The sequence below is a fragment of the Pelodiscus sinensis genome, chromosome 3, assembly GCF_052426305.1.
Source record: "Pelodiscus sinensis isolate ZL-2025 chromosome 3, ASM5242630v1, whole genome shotgun sequence".
Classification (NCBI taxonomy): Eukaryota; Metazoa; Chordata; order Testudines; family Trionychidae; genus Pelodiscus; species Pelodiscus sinensis.
The window spans coordinates 113,353,237-113,376,680 of NC_143054.1; positions in this window are offsets into that span (position 1 = coordinate 113,353,237).

Genomic DNA, 23,444 nt, shown 5'->3' on the forward strand with positions numbered 1-23,444 from the left:
GATTCTCCTCTTACACCAGTGTAACTTTGCTGACTTCCGCTTAGTTATTCCTGATTAACATCAGGCACTACATCTCCAGAGGAGTGGGTGATGTCCAATAGAGTCTCTCTGCTCCTATCTTCCCCTCATCAGTATAGATAAGCCAACCTCCTACTGTCAGCCGACGGTCAGGGCAGTGTGTGTGTGTGTATGTTTCCGAGAAAAGGTTTAACGTCCGTGCCTTTACTGCTAGGACCGGGGTCCCATCGCAGAGGGTGGCCAGCAGGCCAACAGACGCCCCGTTATATAGGAAGAGCTTATTACATCTTAGATTTCAGCTGCTAGAATTTCATAATTCCTTCGCAGCGGGCAGCCTTGAGGAAAGACTGAAAGATGCCCCAGTGGGTCCTGTCACCTGGGAGTGACACAGATCCAAACGCCCAAGCTCTTCCTATAACTGTCCCTTTAGACCGGCTGAAGTTCTTTTAAATTGTGCTTGGTTCTGTTACAGCAACTGAAGGAGGCAGGTTAAAGCTTAAACAGTTACAGGTTTATTGAGGAAGCTTATAAATCATATGGTTACAATGGCTATTGCTCTATTTCTTAACTATTAGCAAAATATAGGTCTTAAAAATGGTTACAAAGAAGATAAAGATAGAAAAATAGAAATAATGGTACCAAGTAACAGCTTACTCTTTCTATGTGTACACTTAAGACAGAGGACCACATCCAGGTACCATTTTTACCCCCTTCTGTGCCTCTCGACTCCAGCATGTCAGGCCAGGGCCGGTCCCTCAATTCCTAGGAAAGACGAAAATACGAGGTGGGCGTCCCCATAGAACCTCGGGAGGTCAAACACCTAACCCGACCAGCAGGTAGAGGGTAGAATGACACTCCAAGTGAGTGTGTGCTGGGCCCATCTTTTATAATCATGAGGTCACGTATTTCTCTTTCTTATCTGTCATGCCAATTGATGCTGGTCTGTCTGCTGTGAGACCAGTTCTTACAAGGGAGTTGTGAACTTAATTTACACTTGTAAGAGAGAATTGAGATGATTAAATTTTGAAGTACTGGACATTGTTTTCTCAGTGGGAAATTCCTCTTCCTGGGACTGTGTGTGTTCGAATCAACATAGGTGCCAGCCGCAGCCTCGAGGCCAGCTTATTGACTTAGCTGCTCTCTATCCACATATCTGTGTTTCAGCTTCTCAGGATCAGATGAGCCAGCATAGACTATGCTGATATTATTGCTCCTTCTCTGCCCTGTGCTTCAGAGAGGCAAATAAGATGGATGATATGGGGTTATAGTCTGTCTGGCCACACCTACCTGTTCCTCCACCCCACACCCAAAGCAAGACGGCTCCCATTAGATAAATGTCCATCGGGGGGGGGGGGGGGGGGCGGGGAGATTCTGGTCATAGAGAACATGATAAAGAATGTCCTGTTCTGCTCCCATCTTCCACTGCCTTGGAGGCCTTTCCTTTCCTATCTCCTTTGTTTTCCTCAACCATACACACCTGGTCCTAGTTTATTGTTATTTACGGTGTTTCTCCTTTTAGATACTTATAACCCACAACTCCTACATAAAACAACATCAGCTGCAACAGACAAAAGGCATTTCAATGAAATGTATTCAGCATCATGTTCGACATTCCTGCTTTATTCAGATTGCTTGATTTGCCCAATTCATTGTATACTATTTTCATTAGTTAGCGATGGGATTTTTGCTACACTGTATCTGCTAAATACAGACACACACACACACCCCTAAAGTGGATGAGGACAGCTTCAGTAGAATACCAGGTGGAAGGAAATGCATCAATGTCAGTATATTGATACGAGCTCATTTGGAGGGTATTTTTCTTACAGTCTGTGTTCGAAACTAAAAAAGCCCCTTTTCCTTCTATTGCCCAACTTAGTGCTGTTCCCCATGAGCAGCAAGCCAAGAAAATAACTAAAAACTGAAGCATGCAAATTAATCTTGACAAAATATATGGTACTAGCATCAGTGATGTTGTCCTACTCTAGTTTACATCAACAAGAAAATGTTTTCTATCTTGCCTCGTTTTATTTGTTGTCAGAGTTCGGTGGGAGCCTAGAGGGTTAATCATGAAATGGCGAATGAATGAAGAGATACTTTTCACATAACCTAAAGCCATTTCTTTCGCATAAAACACTCTGGGACTAGTCACTAAGTAAGCCGGACTTTTCAGCTTAGAAAAGAGTGGGGTTATGATAGAGTTCTATAGACTCAAGACAGGCATGGAAAAAGTGAATAAGGAAAATGTATTTACTTGTTCCCATAACATAAGAACTAGAGTAAACAAATTAATAGGTAGCAGGTTTAAAACAAACGAAAAGAAGTTTTTCTTCATGCAGTGCACAGTCAACCTGTGGAACTCCTTGCCAGAGGATGTTATGAAGACCAGGACTTTAACATGGTTCAAAAAAGAGCTAGATAGATTCATGGAGGTTAGGTCCATCAATACTTATTAGCCAAAACGGGTAGGAATGGTGTCCCTAGCCTCTGTTTGTCAGGGGCTGGAAATGGATGACAGGCAAGGGATCATTTGATTACCTGTTCTGTTCTCTCCCTCTGGGGCATCTGGTATTAGCCACTGTTGGAAGACAGGATACTGGGCTAGATGAACCTTTGGTCTGACCCAGTACAGCCATTCTTATATTCTTATGCACCACACGTGCAGACATATGAACTAATCACAAAAGTGAAAATAACTGCATTTTAAAAACAAAATTGCTTAGTGCAAACTGTTGACTTCAAGATATCTAGCAGGATCTGGAATCTATTTTTAAAAATAAGTAAAAAAATAAAAGAACCCATTATCTTCACCCTGCTATGGAAAACACCACCACCAGAAGCTTTAAAATACTCTGCATGGGTAACAGCTGCAAGAGAAATTAAACAGAGTATTCTCCATAGAGTTGCAGTAACTCTCCCCTCTATGTTAAAAGGCAGCAAAGGGGGCAGTGGTGTGTGGCTGGCAGAGAACTAGGTAGCAGAACAGTGGGGATAAGAAAAGTGAGAGAGATGCAGCTGTGTTAGTTCTGTCTTTTGTTTCAGCCAGACCAGACTATGTAGCACTTTAAAGACTAACAAGATGGTTTATTAGGTGATGAGCTTTCGTGGGCCAGACTCACTTCCTCAGATCAATATGTGGAAGAAAATCAGCACAACCACTTCGATCCCATTCTGCTGCAAGAAATACAGAATTTAAAAAGCCTACAATGACATCAAAGCCTCCAGTCATTGGAGATGGGTTGTGCCGAGTAAGCCCAGATTAATCTTTTTCCTTTGCTGTAGTGTTAACACTGAGGTCCTGGCTAGATCATAAATGGGCAGGAAGTGCAGGGGACCTTTGTCTAGAAAACATTCACCAAGTAATTTAGATGAAGAATTTCACAAATTTAGGAAGTATTTATATTCTGTAGTTCATACTTAATGTAGAAATGGGAGTGGATTGAGAAATTGAGGGGAGAGAAACTGAATATTCCACCACTGGTGAATTTAGACCATTCAATGTAACCTGCATTTGGCAATTCGTGGCTGTGTCTAGACTGGCAAGTTTTTTTGCAAAAGCAACTGCTTTTGCGGAAAAACTTGCCAGCTGTCTACACGGGTCGCTTGAATTTCCGCAAGAACACTGACTTCCTACTGTCTGAAATCAGTGCTTCTTGCGGAAATACTATGCTGCTCCCATTTGGGCAAAAGTTCCTTTTGCGCAAAGCTTTTCCGCAAAAGGGCCAGTGCGAAAATGGTGATCGGGGCTTTTTTGCACAAAAGCACGTCTAGATTGGCACGGACGCTTTTCCACAAAAAGTGCTTTTGAGGAAAAGCATCCATGCCAATCTAGACGCTCTTTTCCGTAAATGCTTTTAACGGAAAACTTTTCTGTTAAAAGCATTTGCAGAAAATCATGCCAGTCTAGATGTAGCCCATGAGTGTTACAGGGTAGGGTAGGAATAAAGATGGAAGGTTCTCAACAAACCAGATTCAAGATGACACCATTGTTTCATAAATGTGCTCATTTTATTCATGTTCAACTCTGAAAGAATTTACTGCACCAAGGATGTCATCTTGAATATGTATCTTAACATTGATCATTTCCCTCAAATTAAGCTATTCAGACCTTAGACTTAAAGAGCCATCACAGCTGCTGCAAGCAGATTTATCTTCTACTGACAGTCAGAGCTCCTGACCAAATTAAAGACATGGATTTTTCTGGAATAACCTTAACCTTTATCTTTTTAATTTGCATTAATACCTGTACATGGGCCCCAAATCTAAAAACCATATGTTAAATGGGTATCCAGTCTTTTAATGCAAAAGCTGGCAAATGAAGAGTGGGAGACAAATCTAGCACTCCTCTGTTTCAGGAGTGTTCTTAAGGAAGCTTAACTAATGCTTTTATACTGAGGCTTTGCCTACACATAAAAGTTTAAAGCGCAGCACTTTAAACTGAAAGCATGGCCACAGCCTGAGCACAGGGAGAGAGCTCTCTCAGCACTCTATATAAACCATCTACAGGCAGGAGTAGGGGTATGTCTACACTGCAGAGTTTTTTCCAGAAAAACAGCTGTCCACGCTGCAATTGCATTCTTTCAACAGAAAGTTGAAAGAACTCAGGGGGTTTTCCAACAGCAGTAAACCTCTTCCTACAAGGAAGAAGTCTTTTTCCAAAAAAGCTCTTTCAAAAAAAAGACATGTGTGGATGGGGGAAGAGAGGGTTTTTTTCTAAAGAAGAGACCTCCAGAAAAAAGCACAAGTGCCCTTGTGGCCACTCTGTCCATAGTAACCACAACTTAAATGTGAGATAACATCCAATAAAGGTGGACACTATCTTTCGAAAAAAGCATATCGCTTTTTCAATGTGCTTTTGCTGTGTGGATGCTCTCTTTCAAAATAAGTTTATCCAGAAAAGCTTCTTCCAAAAGAAGCCTGCAATCTAGACGTAGCCTAAGTAACAGCACTGGGAGTCTGGCTCCCAGTCCTGTAGCTTGGTTCAGTGGTGTTTTACAGAATTGGAACCTCCTGTGTTCTGGGTGCGGGGAGGGCTGTTTTCATACCCTTGAGCCAGAAAGTTACAGTAAAGTGCCTACATAGGTTTAGCTTGAGTGTGAGAGCTGAGTTTGAGGAGGGTGGTTCTCAAAGCTGAGAGTCAGCTTATCTTCTATCCTTTTACCCCAGGATAGCTGGCTGTCAGGTCCCCAATACCACCAGCCTGTTAGCCACTCAAGCACTCTCCTCTGGGCTATACTAGCCCTGGCTTTGCTTTACAGATTAACAAGAGGTGTACTCCCATCCCCAAGTTCCTTTGAAACATCCCCTGTGGTATCTAGATTTAAGATGCAGATACAGATTTAACTAGAAATGAGCAAGTGATGGAAACAAATGGTTCAACAGGAAACAGAAATCAAGAAATGCAAACTAGGACGTACATTCTTTCCAGTAACCACGCAACACATCTCCAGCATATGCACCCAGGAACCCACTCCTGCAATCAGCCCTGGTGCCAACTCTGTGCACACATCTACACAAGCAATTTCATCACTGGACCCAACCACCTCAGCCACCAAATCAGAGGCTCATTTAACTGCACATCCACTAATGTGATCTATGCCATCAAATGTCAGCAATGCCCCACTGCCATGTATATTGGCCAAACTAAACAGTCTCTATGGGAAAGAATTAATGGACACAAATTAGATATCTTAATAGGCAATACACAAAAACCTGTTGGAGAACACTTTAATCTTTCTGGATACTCATTAATGGATCGCCAAGTCACTATTTTGTTTCAGACCAATTCCAGAAGCCAAATACACAGAGAAGGGTTGGAATTTAACTTCATTCGCAAGTTTAGTTCATGCAAATGGAATGAATTGTGATATCAATGGCTCGCACATTATCAACCAAGCAACCAATGAAGGTGCTAATGGTTCTTGATGTCTGTGTAGAATCTGGTGTTGGTCATCTTCCTTTCCAAGTGCAAACTAATGGTTCTTATCAGCCTCTTCTAACTATTTAGTCTTTAAGGTGCTACTAGACTATTCGTTTTTAAAGTTTTTCTTACATTTGATAGTTACCTTTGCTATCTAGTGAAGTAGGTTCCCCCATCCAGAATCCAAACTTTCTTGCAGAACACACCTAGGGTATGTCTACACTACAAAGTTAGTTCGAACTAACGGACATTAGTTCGAACTAACTTTAATAGGCGCTACACTAGCACTCCGTTAGTTCGAATTTGAATCGAGCTAGCGGAGCGCTTAGTTCGAACTAGGTAAACCTCATTTTACGAGGATTAAGCCTAGTTCGAACTAGCTAGTTCGAATTAAGGGCTGTGTAGACCCTTAATTCGAACTAGTGGGAGGCTAGCCCTCCCCAGGTTTCCCTGGTGGCCACTCTGGCCAACACCAGGGAAACTATGCCTCCTTCCCGGCGCCGGACCCCTTAAAGGGGCACGGGCTAGCTACGGTGCCCGTGCCAGGTGCAAGCCTGCCAGCACCCAGCCAGCAGACCCTGCACCTGGCACGGATCGAGCCACCCACCCAATGTCCCCCAGCCCACCCCCTCTTCCCGGGACCAGGCTGGCGGCTCCCGGAAGCTTGCCCTGGACTGCAAGAGGCGGGCACCTTCCTGGGCTAGTGCGGACATCGTGGACCTTGTCCACGATCTCCGCACTAGGCACAGGAAAGTGGCCGTCTAGGGCAGGTGTGCATGAAAATCAAGGGGGTCCACTGAGACCCCCGACCCTGAGCCCTGAGCTTACAATGGCCGTCCTGGGTCAGACCAACGGTCCATCTAGCCCAGTAGCCTGTCTGCCGACAGCAGCCAACCCTAGGGACCCTGGAGGGGATGGACCGAAGACAGTGACCAAGCCATTTGTCTCATGCCATCCCTCTCCAGCCTTCCACAAACTTTGGGCAGGGACACCACTCCTACCCCCTGGCTAAGACTACTCAATGGACCCAACCTCCATGACTTGATCTCACTTCCCTTTAAACTCTGTTCTAGTTGTAGCCTTCACAGCCTCCTGCAGCAAGGAGTTCCACAGGTTGACTCTTTGCTTTGTGAAGAACAACTTTTTCTTACTAGTTTGAAGCCTGCTACCCATTCCTTTCCTTTGGTGTCCTCTAGTCCTTCTTTATGGAACTCATGAAGAACTTTTCTGAATGCACCCTCTCCACCCAACCCCTGCTTTTAGAGACCTCTATTTTTTCCCCGCACCATCTCCTCTTTTCTAAGCTGAACAGTCCCAGTCTCTGTAGCCTCTCTTCATCTGGGACCTGTTCCCAACCCCTGATCATGTTAGTTGCCCTCCCCTCTCCCAGCCTTTCTCTTCCCCTCTCCCACCTCCTTTTCCCAGTCTCCCCCAGTTTTGTACAATAAAGACAGAGTCAATGTTGGAAGAAACATTATCTTTATTTTGTACATCAATAAGAAGGGGGGCTAGGGAAGGGTAAGTGGAAGGAGGTGAGGGAGGAATGGGGTACGAGCCCCTGATGGGGAGGACTGGGTTGGCTCTGCGGGCTTCTGGGGGTGGAAGCTCTCCTGCAGCCCCCCGTTTGCCCCCTCTCCCCAGATGGCAGCCTGCGGCAAGTGCAGCCGGGCTGATGGCCGAGTGGTGTGATGTGCCCAGTGTGGGTACTCCGGGCACTCCAAGCCAGAACTTCTTTGCAAGCGGGGCACCCCTTAGAACTATGTGTCCGGGGTGGGGGTCGGGACCCTTTAAGCGCAGCCCTCGGCTAGCCTGAGACAGCATCTCCATGCTCTAAGTCCTCCTCTTATGCCCTGCCGGCACTGCTTCCGGCCATCCTTAAGCCCTGTTCAGAGTCCACTCAATGTGGACTTGCTAGTTGGAATTAGCAAAACGCTAATTCGAACTAGTTTTTAGTTCTAGACACGTTAGTTCGAATTAGCTTAGTTCGAATTAACTAATTCGAACTAAGTTAGTTCGAACTAGCGCTGTAGTGTAGACATACCCCTACTCAACAAAATGTCTCCTCAGTCAGTGGATCCAGAGTCTCTCTTTAAAAAGTCTCAGGGGGATAGTCATGTTAGTCTATAATTTTAAAACCAACTAGTAGTCCTGTGGCACCTTTGAGACTAACAAAAACATATAGGGATTGTGAACTTTCATGGGTAAGGCCCACTTCATCAGATAAGTTGGCTGGGAGTGCTGTTGCACACCTCTGGGTTGAATTAGCAATAACACACACCTAATACATGGTTTCCATCATCAGCACGCCCACTATAAAAATTATTTCAGTACTTGTGGTTATATTGATACATGCTGTGTTGTTGGGCCATGTTATAACAATCTGTAACTCCGCACCTTTTTTCTGTCCTAGGACAGATGCTAATGGACCACATCATCTTGAATGGTCCCATGAAGTTTAGCATAAGTAGTCAGTACATATACTCTTTTCAGTCTTGCATGTAACTGTGACACGCAGGCCAGGTCTACACTAGACCTGGAAGGTTGGGTTAACATATGCAACTCCAGCTCCAACAAGGCGCATGAGATGATATTTTATTGGATCAGCAACTGTTGGAGAGAGAGACACAAGATCTTGAGCTACACAGAGCTCTTCTGCAGGGATGGGAAAGGTACTGAGGCCAGGTCTTCACTTGCCATGCCAGAAATCAATCTTCCAGTTATTTTACGTAACTGGAGTCTACTCACCTTAAGCCGAGCTTGGTGCCACCTTCACACAAGGAGGCTGATGGGAGCAAACTTTCCCGTCAGCTTCCTTTACTCCTCACGGCTATGAGGAGTATCAGCGCCAATCAGAGTCACCCTCAGTGGTCGATTTAGCAGGTCTTATCTAGACCCACAAAAGTGAATGCCAGGAGATTGATCTCTGGCACAGCAAGTGAAGATGTGGCTTCAGTACCTTTCCCATCCCTGCAGAAAAGCTCTGTGTAGCTCGAGATTTTGTGTCCCACCAACACATATTGGTCCAATAAAAGATCTTATACACTTTGTCATACTAATACAATATTTTATTTTAATCTATAGGTGGGGGTGATCCCCTTTGTTACAGTGTTCCTTTGTTTGCATTTGTTTCTAATGGTTTTCTGTTGAGATAATGGTAGACAACTCATCCATCCCTAAACCAAGAAGGTTAGTAACTTCAGCCTGCATTGATAGGCTGTCACCAAGTAATATAATTCCTAGAGGACTTCTTTTCACCTTACGACGTGATCGGCTCCAGGGATAGCGTCGCAAGTCAGGGGTGTCATAATTCAAGCCGCATTTACGACATGTGTCATACGCCATCATAAATGCAGGGCTGAGGACATAAGTCGGGGGATTTTGGCCCCTTCTACACTTACAGAAAAGGTTGTAAGTATGGAGGGGTCATAAATCAGGCTGTCGTAAAGTGGGGCCTCCTGTACACAAAAGCCTCAATAGTTACATTATCCCTTAAATGTTACCCATGTACACATTGCACTATTATTACAGACGTTGACAAGCTACAAACTTTCAAGATGTTACCCTTCCTGGATAAATACTCTGTAAGCAATGTATTACAGTGCAGGGAGTTTGTCAGGTATGAGCTGAGTACTATTTGCAAGAAACACAGGACCTTTTGCCAAGGAGACTGTGTGCCACAGCCCCCCGAAGATGGGTGGCAGAAGGAAATTCTGGGTAATGCTAATGCCAGTGGATCCATGACTACACATTCGTATTAATTACGTGCTCCTGTGTAGGGCAAGGCATACCCTAATTAGTGGTTGTAGCTCAGAGGCAGAGAATGACTAATATACTTCTGTAATCTAGGGACTGTTTCCTCTCCCCTGAGCCCTCTGGAATCCTTTTCTCTCTCTCTCTCTCTCTCTCTCTCTCTCTCTCTCTCTCTCTCTCTCTCTCTCTCTCTCTCTCTCTCTCTCTCTCTCTCTCTCTCTCTCTCTCTCTCTCTCTCTCTCTCTCTCTCTCTCTCTCTCTCTCTCTCTCTCTCTCTCTCTCTCTCTCTCTCTCTCTCTCTCTCTCTCTCTCTCTCTCTCTCTCTCTCTCTCTCTCTCTCTCTCTCTCTCTCTCTCTCTCTCTCTCTCTCTCTCTCTCTCTCTCTCTCTCTCTCTCTCTCTCTCTCTCTCTCTCTCTCTCTCTCTCTCTCTCTCTCTCTCTCTCTCTCTCTCACTCACTCACTCACTCACTCACTCACTCACTCACACACACACACACACACACACACACACACACACACACACACACACACACCAAAGACAAAGATGAAATGCATCAAACAGAACCTTTATTCATGTCAGCTATTTCACCCTCAGTTTCTTCCAACTCTAATGGTCTGTTCCTATAAGTTTTACTCCCATTTGAATCAGAAAGGAGTTCTGTTGTTGACTTCATGGGAGCAAGACTGAGCTCTTAACTGTAAGAGTGTTAATCAAGGCAGGTTGACTATTAGGATGCGCCAATTAAGAGACTTGCAATAAATACAATGCAAATATGACAAACAATAAGCAGTAAAGACTTCAGAGTATTGTACAGCACCTAGCATAACAGCGCCTTGACTTAGTCGAGGCTTCTAGTGCCGCTACAATAGGAGAGGATAATCTCAAAGACACAAATGGCAGTTATCCAATCATCATAGAATGGGGAGAATGAGAATTGACTTCACTGCCATTTGGGTCTGTGAAAATCCCATCACAAATGCTAACTAATAGGATAAAATTCCCACACTTAACTGAGCACTCTTAAATTATTTCATATGCTAAAATCTTTCCTTTCACTTTTGCGTTTGTTTTCATTTGTCCAAATGTTTAAACTTTTTAAATGGCTATGTTCAGCTCTTATTATTTAATCCTCTTATTCACTTTCAAAAGATCCTCTGACACTTTTCAAATTTGACAGACTGAACTGTGATTTCTCTCAACGTTGCTGGTGAAGCAAGTGTAGACCATCCCCCATATATTACTTTCCACATGTCTGATGGTTCTGGAAACAGGTCAAATGACTACAACTATTTAGCTTTCATTCATATCTCAGCCAGCATCATAAGTTTCTGCCAGGAGAAGCTGGTAAAAATCTTGCTTCTACTTTATTTGGAACAGATAGTCATTATCACAACTTTTGCCTTATTAATTTTAACAGGGTTTTTTTTGTAAGTTTCTATGATTCACCCTAAAAGCAATTTCAACACTGCTCCAAACGTTTGCTATTTACATTTGATTTTGTGAATGGGTCACATTCCTGGCATTAAAAGTATATGATGATTTAACAGCAAGATTGTAAATACTATCTACCTAGGTTGGAAAGCTTCAACAGCTAGAAAAATATAGCTGGAGCCAAATGCAGCAGTAACACTGCTTATTGCAACTCTAAGAAACTGGGATTCTGCTCACTAAATTGGCCCCATAGTATATCTAGACCTGAACAAATAATGGATTTTTTTTTTGTTGGGCTCACTGGCAGCTCTGAAAAATTGAAAAAAGTTCATCTCCCAGAAGAGTCCCCTAACACCAGGCTATAGAATCACTATTTTTCTCCAGCCTAATGTCTATTCAAGTATTTTATACAACATGGAATAGCTTCCACATGAGATGCTGAGAACCACACAGCCCAACTAGCCTGCAGCCTGGTGATTAGGGCACTCAACCAGAAAAGAAACCCAGCCTTCAGGTCCCTGTTCTCATTATCTCTCTATGTACACACAGTGGAGCAGCTTCAATAGGAGAGACTGCAGCCCGAGAATATCCAGTAGACCTATAGTTAGGACACTCTCCTCCAGTACAGGAGATAAAAGTACAAATCACCTCTCTGCATCAGTGTCCCATAGGTGATGTCAGTGCCCTAACAATGGAATTAAAGGTTATAAAGGGGGGTATCACTAGCACTCTCTGAAGTAGTTTTGTGAAAGGTGCTCATATCTCCTTGGGAGAGAAAGGGTGGCAACTATTAAGCAAATTTGGGTCAGATGCAACAGGTGAAGTGGCACGGGGGGCACAGGCCACATGACACCTCTCAGCATAGGGAAGAACTAGGACAACCCTCCTCCACCAGTGAGTGGGTGGAGGCGAACCATTGCTACAGGCACCAGGCATCCTTCCCCCGCTAACCTTCTGCTGGCTACTGGCCAGCCCAGTTGTTCCTACCTTATGTCCCTGCACATCACCTATGGCCGGATAAGATATAACATAAGAATGGTCATACTGGATCAGACCAAAGGTCCATCTATCCCAATATCCTCTCTGCCAACAGTGGCCAATACCAGATGCCCCAGAGGGAGGGATCACAACAGGTAATCCTCACATAATCTCTCCCCTGTCACACACCTCCAGAAAAACAGAGTCTAGGGACACCATTCCTACCTATCCTGGCTAATAGTCATTGATGGACCTAACCTCCATGAATCTATCTAGCTCTTTTTTGAACCCTGTTAAAGTTCTAGCCTTCACCGCATCCTCTGGCAAGGAGTTCCATAGGTTGACTGTGCTGAGTGAAGAAAAACGTCCTTTTGTTTGTTTTAAACCTGCTGCCTATTAATTTCATTTGGTGACACCTAGTTCTTATACTGTGGGAATAAGTAAATAACTATTCCTTATTCACTTTTTCCATGCCAGTCATGATTTTATAGACCTCTATCATATCAGATGCGGGATAGGCCCGTATTTAAGCCTTCCTGCAGGTTTCCCAACTTTTTAACAAACAGGCAATTTTCCCCATATTTTCTGTCTGCTCCCATCAGTACTGGTAGGTCCTTTTACTGACCTGACCCTTGCTGACAATGGCAGTGAGTGTACAAAGCAGGTGTGGGGCAAACCGGCAGCACGCAGGGCTGGCTGCTCCCTGTGCTGGTCCATCAGCATTGCCCTCACAGTGTGCCAGGTGTCAGCCAGCAGGGCCCCACCCCCTGTCCCATTTCCATCCAGAACTGACTGCACACTGCAGGCAAGCAGTAGCTGGTAAGTGTGAGCAAATGCCAGACCTCAGCCAGTAACGTGTGGATGGAGACAGTGTGCCAGCCAGGGAGGGTCAGTCACCCTATCCATGTGATAGAGGTCTATGGAGAGGTGTTCTCCTTTCCCCGTGTGAACCCTAAAGACTTAAAGATAAGACAAATAAAAAGAATCCAGCTTTGCAATATTTATGTTTAACAGGAGCTCAGTCAACTTGATGTTCATTTGAACATATGTTGATTGACAAATGAGTTCTGATCGATTGCTACTGAACTCACTTTAAATACCAATAAATTGTACCAGTTGTCCCATATTCAACATAAGCTACCATTGTCCACTCAAATCGCAATGCAGATTTTTTGGACTTTTCCAATAAAAACTCATAACACATTTAAAGAGAACATTATATAAACAAATAAACCTACCACTACCACCCAGGAGGAGACATTGAGAAAGAAGCATGCGTAACAGGTGCTATTTACAGCTTAATGCACCTATGGAAGGCATTCAGATACCATAGTGATGGGTGAAGAAAAATACTATTCTTTTCAGGTTCTTATATCAATTTTAAGAAAACATTTTGAATCACCAGTGGAATTTACTTTCAGCAATAACTCCTTTTAGTGATCAGTTGACTATATGGATGTGAAGTTACTGTCTAGAACTGAAGGTAGTTTTCTAGTACAGTTGCATCAGAACTAAACTGAAGCGATTACCAGTTGTGTGTAATGGTTGGCATTTGAGATATCAATGTGTAGTTGACTACACAATTAACTGATAAGCCTGATTAACTGATAAGCTTTAAGACAAGCACTGGAACCCCCTGCTCACTCCTGCACTGCCACCTCTGATAGAGGCAGCAGTGTGGAGGGTGAGGGCGGGCAGGCTGCGGCAGATACACACAGGAAGCTGGCTTTCAAGCAGACTCCCCGCACGTACCAGTTCTGCAGACCTGCCTGCCCCTTCCTACAGAGGCAGTGAGAGGGGGCAAGCAGGAACCAGTGCTGGGGAGAGCCGGCTTAAAAGCCGATGTCCCCCTCCGCCCAACACCAGCTCTTCAGTGCTGCCTGCCCCTCCCACCCCTGCGCTGCTGCCTCTATTAGAGGCAGCAACACGGGGTGGGGGGAGGGAAGGCTGCCATCAAGCAGCCTCTTGTCCATGGTGGCCCAGGCTTGCCATGGACAGAGGCTGGTCTGCAGCAGCCCCTGTCCGTGGGGGGCAGAGTCCAAGCTCCCCACAGACAGAGGCTGCTGCTGTGGACCAGCCTTCATCCATGGCAAGCTCGGACCCCTACACACAGGGGCTGCTGCCACCCCATGCTGCTGCCCCTATCAAAGGCAGCAGCACAGGGTGGCAGGCAGCTGGTCTGCACAGGGAGCTGGTTTTTAAACTGGCTCCCACCTGCCACCCCACAGTGTTGCCTCTGATACAGGGGCAGCTATATGGGGTGGCAGGGGACTCCCCAGGAGTGGGGCCAGAGTGCACTGCCTGCTGACTCCATCCCCACAGACTATCAAATAGTCATGTAACCACTAAGATTTCATGCAGTTGCACTACTATTCCAACTACACAACATCTAACATCCCTAGCTGGCATCTGTAGCCATAAGTCTGCAAACTCATTTTTATGTTGCTGTTCGTCATCATCTTAGGTCATTTTGTTCTCAGTCATAGAAAACTGGCTAAGTTACAGTATTTTCATAGGACAGCTGGAGTAGTTTTCCAGTTAAGGGATTGAGACACCCACCTTCAGCTATAACTTGATATATTACATCATTTGTATTCTCTTTCTGGGAATAAAGGAACTTGTTCCCTTTCTTCCCCCATGTTGCCATCCTCTCCCTACGGCATCAATCTATTTCACAGGTGTCTTTGGGCTGCTCAGCCAGTCTTCCTTTCTTCCTGGCTAGCTATTACTCAAAGTGAGCCTTTCAGGACACCATGGAGGTATGGTCTCTGCCCACCACCTCCCCATGCACTAGCTGCTAAACAGGATGGTTTCAGTGGCGTAAGGAAGGACATGAAAGAGGGAGAAGTGGAGACAACTATACACACACACTCCCTGAGAAATCAGATTCTTTCTCAACATGTGTTGGGAGTCTACGGCCATGAAGCTAGACAGGGCTGCATAGTTCTGGACAGACCCCATCACACAGCCAATGGCGTCAGGAGCTAACCTGTCATATTTCCCTCTTATCACCATACATACCGCAGAAAGTCAAGAAGGGCAGCCAAGGAAGTACATCCCTATGTAAAAGCAGAGATGCTGTATTTTCACCTTCATTTGGATGATCATTTGAACCTCCTGTTCAGAGGAATCCACAGTTCACTGTTTCCTATGGAATTTAGAACTCTAGAACTACTCAATTGCCTTCCAAATCCAAATGATTTGGAATCATTATTGAGCTGTCTGGCAGAATCCATGCAACTATTAATTGCTGCTATGAAGCAGCTACTTAATCTAACGACTCATTTATAATAGATATGTCTGCCACATCTGCATGAACAATATAGAGCTTTCTCCACTCCCTCTGCTACTTCTCTTGGCTATAGAAACACTGCTCCCTCCTGTTTTGGGCTCTCCTAACAGCCCAACCTCTGCTGCCTCTTCTCTCACAAACTCCCAAAGCTGTCACTCCCTCTAATGAGTTTCTCCTTAAGGAATCCAAGAGTCCAAACAAATATTTTCTACTGATTCACAGACAAATGACTCATATCAACATTTTCAGAGTTGTACCTGATTTTTAGAGGGAGTAGTGGATACTAATAGCTGAAAAGAATCAGGTCCAAGAAGCCTAAGTGGGGGCATTGTGATGGGGTTTGCAATCAACACCAGCCTTTACAGGGTTAACAAAGGTGACCTGGTGTCATCTGCAAGGACGCAGCACAGCTGGGAAAGGACTGGAACACCAATATAAAGCCAGATGGCTCCAAAGTGTTGGAGGTGACAGTGGAAGAAAGCTGCAGTCACTCCTTGGGATGAGGGTGGTTGTGAAGGACAAGGAGGAACTCCAGAAGCAGCAGCTCTAAAATCATATCCCCAGAACAAGGAGTCTAGGGTAAAGTACTGTCCCATTTAGTGACACTGACACCACACAGAGGCTGTGTCTATACTGCACCTCTCTGTTGACAGAGAGATATAGATCAGGCACGTCAAAATTGCTAATGAAGCAGGGATTTAAATAGCCCATGCTTCATTAGCATAAACATGGCCACCGCTTTTTTTCGAAATGGAGATTTTTTTAAAAAAACAGCACTCTAGACACGGATTTGCCGAAAATAAACCCTTTTTTCGACAGATCCTGTAAACCTCATTTTTTGAGGAATACAGTATCTGTCGAAAAAGGGTTTATTTTTGACAGATCCGTGACTAGACTGATGGGTTTTTTTTTTTTCAAAAAAGTTCCGTTTCAAAAAAAGCAGCAGCCATGTTTATGCTATCTCTCTGTTGATAGAGAGGTGTAGTCTAGACGTAGCCACAGAGAGAACAAGGAGTTTGCTCTACAGTCTTAGATAATAGACAGTTGACTTTCACCCCATGTGGCAGAGGCTCATGCCCTAAGCTCCAGAGGTCCCAGGTTAATTTCTGCCTCCAGATGACTGGAATCCATCCATGTTACACATGGCATTGTGAATCAGAAGCAAATCCAGTGAAGTCAGTGGTGCGTGTGAGGTCAGAATCGGTCCCAGAGAACCTCTGGTGTCTTAGAGACTCAGCTGAGGTTAACAATTTGGATTCTGTCTGTGTCAGCTGCACTCAGATGTCTGGTCTTGGAGATGAAAGAGAGAGAAAAATAAAACTCAGGTGAAATAATTAACTGACACCTAAAAGGGGCCTGAACTGAGACTATGTTATACAGAGTCATAGCCAAACCAGAGAAATGTAACTAGCTCAGATACATATAATAGGCTCCCACTCTGGAGTCAGGCTGATCTTGGGCATTCAGAAAAGTGCACTATCCAACTCATGTTCCTTTCATTCTGACTGCCTGGCATTCATTGAACTCCCCATCTTAGCTTGACAGGTGTTTGTTGCCCTGGTAGGTAGCCCTTTAAATCTGGGAAAGACAGGCAGCTGCAGCCCTAGGATGATTTTACCTCTTAGCCCTGCAGAGCTGCAAGTCTCTTTTGTGATGATTTAATTTCTTTGGTCTCTTTCTCTGCTCCTCTCTCCTCTGACTCGAGGGGAGTGGCTGTATTCGGGCACATCAACGGGGGTGGGGGAGGAAGGAAGGACAAAGAGCGAAAGTTGCTCCAGGGCCCAGCAATTCAAAGAGGCCCAGGTCTCCTGGATGGCACCACTGATGCTACTGAATCAGCAATGGTGCCCAGAAACTTGGGCCCTTTACATTGCTATTGGGGTGCCGTGCAGAGTGCTCTGGGCAGCTCTGAGAGCTGGTGGGGGTGGGGGATGGTGGTGATGTGATCTGGTGGGCACTGAGGGTTGGCTCCCCTGGCCACTGTCCCTCCACCCACTGCCATGCTGCTCCTGTCCCCTGCCGTGGAAGTGACCCCTAGGTGCCTCCTGCTTGCTGTGCAGGGTGTGGGATGGAAAAGAGGGGGCTCTGATGTCCGGGTAACCCTTTTCCCCCCCACTCCTGTACCCCATCTCCACACTGAGAGAAGGGGATAGAGGGAGCCTGGCAATGCAAATCTCTGTCACTGTCACACACTGTGTGTGTTTGTCATTCTCAGAAACACACACTGTCCTTCCCTCTCATCTCCTGACCCTACACATATATGGGCTGTTGTTATTACTGCTTGCAAAGTGGGTTAGTTTGGGGTTTTGACTAGTCTGTGCATTTCATAATTTTAATTTCTCTCTTACACTTAAATTTAATTCTTTGAGTAGTGAGTTCTCAAATGCCGAATCTGTCGTGGCTGGAGTCATTGTCCCTGTGGTAATTGCTGCTCCTGGATATGGCTGGCATGTCCCTGCAGCCCCTGGAAAAGGCAGAACAGGGGGTCTCCACATGCTGTCCTTGCCTGCAGACACTAGTCTTGCAGCTCCCATTGATCAGTGATGGGGAACCATGGCCAGTAGAAGCTGTGGGCTCAGTGCCTGTAGATGGGGACAGCACATGGTGCCATGGAGCCATTGCTGTACATGCCAGCTGCTTTCAGGAGTGGGGCAGGGGCAGGGCAGGGCTAAGCCTGCCGTAACCCCACTTCTCCAACACCCGGAAGCTCTCTCAATGAAACGGTGCCCACTCAGAGCCTAAGTCCTGAACCCCTGTCCCAGCCCTGAACCTCCTCCTACACCCAACCTCCTGCCCTAGACAAGAGTCCCCCTGCACCCAAACTCCTTCTCAGAACTTGCACCCTGAAACCCTCTATGGACCCCGATCCTCCACCCTGGGCTAAGCCCAGAGCCCCTCCCACACTCCAAATGCCTTGGCCCAAGAACTGAGCCTGCACCCCTACCCCAGCCTGGTGAAAGTGAGTGAGGAAGAGGGATGGAGTGAGCAGGGTGAGGCCTCAGAGAAGGGGTGGGAAGGAAGTGGGGCAAGGGTATTTGGGTTTGAGGTAGATCTTACATTGCACTTACATTGAAAAAGTGATCTTGTGGTTAAAAAGGTATGAGACCACTGGTGTAGAGGATGCTGTAGTGACAGGGAGGAAAGCAGGCTCTAGAGGTAAATCCAGAAGCAGGCAAAAGTAGAGGCTTGGTAGACAGCTACAGCAACAAGGGCAAGGAATGAGGACCCCTGATTTCTGGTTTATAGAATCCCTGGGCTGGAACCTTGTGGATCAGGCTAGGTCCTTCTGACAGTGATAGTGACATTAGTGAGTGACAGAGGTCAGCATGGTCTTGTAATAGTCAGGGGCGCCATTTCAGATGGGGGGGCAACCTATGCATGTCATGCTGGGGGGAGAGAGTGAAAGCATGGGGGGCAAACTTAGGACAGAGGCTTCATCAGTGTTACTGAGCATGTTCAGTACAAGCCAAGCACTTTAATTCCTATATAAAAGAAAGAAAATTAAATGAATATTAGGCCCACTCAGCTCTAACACTAGCATATTCTGACATCTTGTAGCAAGTCACTTAAGGAACGCTAGTTAGCCTTAAAATATTAATGTATATTCTTATTTTGTTACTAACTCCGGAGAGAGAGAACCCGTCAGGACTCCTGGGCTCTCTCTCAGCTCTAGAAGGGCCATGGTGTCTAATGGTTGTAGCAAGGGGGTAGACATATTTCAGCTCTATATAGGAACATCAGAATGGCTATGGTGGGTCAAGACCAAAGGCCCTTCTAGTCCAGTATTCTGTCTTCACATAGTGGCCAATGCCAGGTGCTTCAGAAGGAACAAACAGAAGAGACAATCGCTATGATCCATCCCTTGTCGCCTATTCCCAGCTTCTGGCAAACAGAAGCCAGGGACACCATTCCTGCCCATTTTGGCTAGTAGCCATTGATAGACCTATTCTCCTTGGACTTATTTTGTTCTTATTGGAACCCTATTTGTTTGGGCTTTTCCACCATCTCCTGGCAAAGAGTTCCAGAAGTTGAGTGTGAAAAAAATTGTTTGTTTTACATCTGGCTGCCTATAAATACAATTGGGTCAGCTTCTTGTGTTATGTTAATGAAGGAATGAATAACATTTTCTTATTCTATTTTTCCACACCATTCATGATTTTCTAGACCTCTAATATATCCCCCCTCCCTTTAGTCATTTATTTTCCAAGCTGAAGAGTATCTCAACTCATATGGAAGCAGTTCCTTACCCCTTATCATTTCTGTTGCCCTTTCTGTAACTTTTCCAAACACAAGATATGGGTTTTTTAGATGGGTTGACTAGATCTGCATACAATGTATTCAAAATGTGGGCATACAATTATTTCATGTAGACACAGTATGGTGTTTTGTCTTATCTATACCTTTCCTAATGATTCCCAATATTCTGTTAGCTTTTTAGTTTTTAGACTGCCACTGCACATTGAACAGATGTTTTCCGGGAACTAGCCACAATCATTCCAAGTTCTTTGAGTGGTAACAGCTCTTTTGTATCTATAGTTAGGATAATATTTTCCATGTGCATTACTTTGCACTGATCAGCACTGAATTCCATCTGCCCTTGAGTTGACCAATCATCCAACTCCGTGAAATCCCTTTTTAGCTCTTTACAGTCAGCTTTGGATAAGTCCTCATTCACCTTTTCTTCAAGAACATTTGTAAGTTTAACACAGTAATCCAAATGCAGATCCCAGCAGCAGAACACTCATTCTTACTTTCCCCTTCTATCTTTTAAGTGAAGTACCTGGCAATGTTTTTGTGATGATCTAACAATCCTTCAATTACTGGAATGCCCAGCCTTTTGTTATTCTTAGTCACCCTGCCTTCCTCTTTTTATAACCAGCTCCCTGCCCCAAAGGCAAACCTACAAGCAGCTCAAACTCTGTTGCATTTAAGAACTGCCTCTGGAGTCAGGGCATCCAGCTTTAAGACTTCAAGTAGGAATTCCAGGGGGTTCAAACTAAGGAAGAGAGCTACTGCTTGCCCAACGACTCATAAATGGCACCCTTGGTAATAGTGTTCCAGATGCGACTTACTTACATAATTAGCTGCAAGAGCTATTTGTGTGTGTGTGTGTAAAATCTTAATTATTTCCCTTTAAATTACCTAGTAAATCTTTGGCAAACAGGGGCATGGGGGAAGTTAAATGTTTTCAACTGCTCCATTATGTACTGTGAGTGTCTGCCTCATAGCATGAGTCACCCACAAAGTCTTGAGCCATCAAAAAATTAAGGTTTTTTTTAACATGGGTTGAGGAGAGGAAGTAATAGTATGTGTCACTATGCTGAGATATATAGTTGTAGAAATGCATCATAACTGCTATACAAGTGAATTATTAGCAAATCTGGTTAAGAAACTAATTATTTCTCCTCAGTATTTTACCTGCCCATGTGTTTTAGTCATCCCCTCTAGAACTACACCTAGCACTTATGTCTATACTACTTCTGACCCCACACACATAGAAGTCTGCAGAATTGCCAAAACCAAAACTATACCAGGAATTAAATTTTTAACCTAAAGCATGGCATTTCTGGTAGTCACGGAATCCTTTTCTTCAGGTGGCTACACAGCGGCCGAGTTGAAATAAGGTGCTTTTAGCTCCATTCTGAGCAGAGAAGTATCTATATCAGTAAGTCACCCCCACAATGGATACTCTTAGTTGCAGTTTCAGAGGGGACAAGAGTTGTCTCCATTCCCATTCAAAATGCATCAAGCATGCATCTTGGCGAGGAGAAGAGGTGTGCACTTAATTTGAGCTGGATTTTACCTTAAAATAGTTAATACTCTTTCCCCTCTAGAGCTTTCACAACCATTTCCATAAGAATAGGGATCAAGGGGGTCCAATGTTTTCAATCCCATTCCATGTACTTGAAGGCACAAAAAATAAAGCAAAAGGTCTCAGAAAAAAAAACACACACACCATTCAAATCACAGTGCCCCATAACATCCCTTAACTGCAGTATGAAAACAAGCGAAGGTTCTACCACAGACCTAGTAAGTGGCAAGAAGATGTACAACCCTTCTGAGGGCAGGGGGTGGAAAGAGGCAGGCAGCAATCAGACCACAGTCAAATGCTGCTGTAGTCCCCTTTGCCCATTTTACATTCTTGCTTTTGTTAGTAGATGGAGAAAGTCGGTGACCAGATGAAGTATCCCTTCGCAGGAACAGTTTCACTTAATCATTTTACAGGATATTTTAATCACCTGATAAGGATAATCGCATCATACTACTGGGGGTTAACCGCTTTAATAATTCTACCTCAGTTATATTTGGTCGTGACACAACAAGGGCTACCCATGTGTTACTGTGATATTCACACTCATTATGGAACTCCTTTAAACATTTCTGGACTCCACTGCAGAAAGCATGGATAATGCTTTATGATTACTACCAGTTCTTTGAGATGTCAGTGTTTTATCAGCTGTCTGATTTCCAAATAAACTGTGACTAAACAGAAGTCAATGCCAATGAACCTGCCAAAAGAACTGGTTGCTGAGCTGCTGATATTTTACCCCTTTAAAGAGAAAAAGTTTAATTTTTAGGTATGGAAATACTAAGGAATTTCAAGAGAATTTAATGTCTCCATCTCTGCAAAGTGTCTAATACCCATAATCAGGAAAGACATGTCAAGTCCCCATGCTGGGGATGTAGCCCTCCTGCATTTGAGCTGTTGTCATGTGTACTGTCTTTGCTAAAATTCAATTGTATCATCATTCAAGCAGGCTTCCCTCTCTTATGTGCAAGATAAAACCACCAAAAAAGATTTGGTGCACACTATAGATGCAGGGCACCCTTGCTATAACACTCTTCATAACAAACCTCCACATACAATGAACACAATTCCTGGATCTCACCTCTAGTCCCACAGTAGGGGCACGTCTAAACTACATTCCTCTTCCGAAAGAGGAATGTAAATGTGCTCGATCGAAAATGCAAATGAGGCATGGATTTACAAATCTCACGCTTCATTTGCATAATCACAAACAAACCCTTTTTTGAAAAACGCTCTCATGCAATTATGCAAATGAATCACAAGATTTTTAAATCTGGGCTTCATTTGCATTTTCGATCAGGCTCATTTACATTCCTCTTTCGGAAGAGGAATGTAGTTAAGACATGCCCTGCGTCTTCTTTCTTATAACGAGCTCCTGGCTGTAATGAACAAATCCCAAGGAGTTCATTATGGTAAAAGGATGCATTCTAAGTCAAATAGAAGCAACCCAGTGCAACTAAAATGGGGCAATCTCAGAATGAAATCTAAGGTGTGTTGTATGTAAAACACAATAAAAATAGTTTCAGATGCAATCTATAGTTCTATAAAAAGTGTGCCAGTACTTAAACAGATTTGCAGTGCAGTAAGCAACTGGAAAGAAAGCACTTTTAGTACGTTTCTGTAGTACACAGATTCTAGGAAAGGCAAATAAATTATTTATGCAAGACCTGGGATATTTTGAGGGTTGATACAGTTGCATCCAGTAGCTAGCATGAGAACTTGTTACAAGAACACTAGTCCATCTAAATTCAGTTACTCTGTCTTTTGGAGGGGTGGAGTAAATGGAGACACACTTGATGGCATTCATAAACCCCTTTATCCTATATTCAATTAAGCTTTGGAATCACCTTTTTCCAAATTTTAAATTCCTCTCTCCTTCCATGCTTATTTTAAGGTTTTGCATTGTTGAGGGGCATGACCCCCCTCGATGGTACAAGCGTCTCTGAAGCCTAGTGCAAGGCCCCCTTTCTCTAGGGTAAACATGGTATGTAGGCTGGTTTATAACCAATGCCGCTCTACCCTGAGGCCTACTCAAAAGTACCTTCCCCTCTACTGGGGCATTTATGACCCTGCGGTAGGGTTAAAAGTACATGCTCCTCTAGCAGGGAATATACGGCCTAGATAGGGTTGCCAGGTGTCGGGTTTTGAACTGGACAGTACAGTATTGGAGCTTTCTGTTCGGGAAACAAATTGAGAAATGTCCGGTGTTTTCTAAATCAGATGTAATGTAGATTGCAATGTAAT